Below are 2233 nucleotides of genomic sequence, written 5' to 3'. Positions count from 1 at the left end.
ATGCTTCAAGACCCCTTTATACCACTTCTAATATTTTCACTGAGAATAAAAATATATATGGATATCTGTCATTTACTTGTTAGTATGGGTTTTATTTTATACTTTAATACATTTAGAAATAATTACTTATTTAATTATAATTATAATTATAATTGACGGAGTAAATATATATTTATAAGAATTTCTCTGCCTGTATTAACAGTTGGTGTTAGTAAAGAATAAAATTTCAGACTGCTGCAATCAGTTGGAAATGTTGGCAGGGTGATTCCGGAAGGACTCATAGACAATTGCTTGTGTAATGTGCAAGTTACTCTCATTACGTAGGCTTGTGGTAGTTTACAAACTTTCTAGCACACCAACAGATTAAAATTTTAAAAATAAACGATTCTACCAGTACAGTCACACACCTGCCATAGGCCGACTTGAAGAGGGCATCAGAGACCCTGCTGTTATTCACTGTTGCTCGGATCCACAAAGCATCAAACTGGGAAAATCATAAACTGAAACCATGGAAATATAGACGGTAATGACTGTTATGACTGTGGAATTTTAATCATCGAAAACAAGACTGAAAAGTTTGTGTAATTCATAAACTAGTGGCCAAGTCGACTCCACAGTAGATCTAGCTCTGGTTTAACACATAAATGAAGAGCAATAAGGGAGAGACAATGAGCTGATATGATGAGAAAAGAGCTGGATGACCAACAAAACAGCTGAACCTACATTTTGTATTGATAATATTTTACATTAATTTCTTAAATAGAAAGAATTAGAAGTTAGCAAAATCAAAATCAAACACAGACCAGCCTTAAAATTCCCTGAGCTTACAAAACCAGCTTAGTCATACAAGTATAACTTAATTTATTTTATTTAGCAAGACTAACTTGACCTCGGTTATTTTTGTTTATGCCTCTGGAAATCATAAGCAAAACAAATTATTTCCCAAAATTGATATGAGGTAACTAACCACTAACCAATTCCCTATGATATAAGAAAATTCTATTATAACTAATTACTGTAAAGAATAAACAGTCACTGTCTTCTCACTAAATAAGCTGCTTTATAACAATATACTCCTGAGATTCATTCCATATTTTGATCTGAGCATTCCCAGTTTTCAAACTCTCTTTTTGGTGTGTGCACAATGAACTTGAGTTAATTACTACTTCCTTGATTCATTGCTTATAGTTCTTTTATTTTCAAACTTTTGCAAAAGTAAACAGAAGAAGTGTGCTTGGGCTGTACTCAGGCCTTATCTGGAGAGAGAGAGAGAGAGAGAGAGAGAGAGAGAGAGAGAGAGTGTGTGTGTGTGTGTTGATAATTAAGCTGAATGTAAAGAATGTACTGTGGCAATAACTTAAGACATAGACTATGTGCTCTGCTTTCTTCCCCTTGAAGCGCCCTGCACAGTGATTCCCAAGACCTTACCTTCTTCCTCAACTTCTCAAGAGGCTTCCCAGCAAAATTAATGGATACCTCATTAGAACTGATGGCATCATCACTCACTGGAGTTGAGCAAGAGGAAATGCAGTGTCTTCTGTAGGTTGGCTGATGATGTGCTGAGTTGAGGGCCTAAGGACCAGATGGCCCACAGATTAGAACTTGTGTCAGACTCACACAGAGACAGGACTATCTGAGGTTTAGGTCAATAGCAACTGTCCGGCACCTGGATCTAACTGAGGTTGAGACCACCTCTCCCATTTCCCTTGATCAGCACCTTAGTTGCACTTACTGCAGGCACAAATTTGTGGATTTTCAGGAACTAGAAAAATCAGAAATAGGACAATAAAAGCTGGAAGGAGGGACCCTTGGGAAAGCACTGAAAATGGAGAACAGTTTGTGAATAATCTCAGAAGTCAGAATTATTTAAATTAGCTGAAAAGAGAGATTATGTTATAAACCACCTGTAACTAGAATAATTAGAAGGGATTAGATTAAGTAAACCTTCCTATAAAGAACACTAGTTCATTTGTCCTCAACTAAAAAGTTTTTTGTCTTACAGTGTTCTGGAATAAAATGTACATAAGCACAAAAATATACAATTCTGCATGTGTCTGAAAATTGTCTCAACCAACTGTTACAAAATAATATTTTCAACTAAAATTCTAGAATCCAGACTGAGCACTCCAGGAATTCAATGCCTTAGAAAATGCCTTTTGAGCAAATCCCATGTCTGTTCTGCTGTGTCACGTGATCTGCAGTACAGGTCTTTGTACCAGCTCTTTTCAAATTG

Source organism: Pteropus alecto, unplaced genomic scaffold, assembly GCF_000325575.1.
Source record: "Pteropus alecto unplaced genomic scaffold, ASM32557v1 scaffold152, whole genome shotgun sequence".
In the NCBI taxonomy this organism is placed as follows: Eukaryota; Metazoa; Chordata; class Mammalia; order Chiroptera; family Pteropodidae; genus Pteropus; species Pteropus alecto.
Note: the sequence above shows the minus strand (reverse complement) of the source record.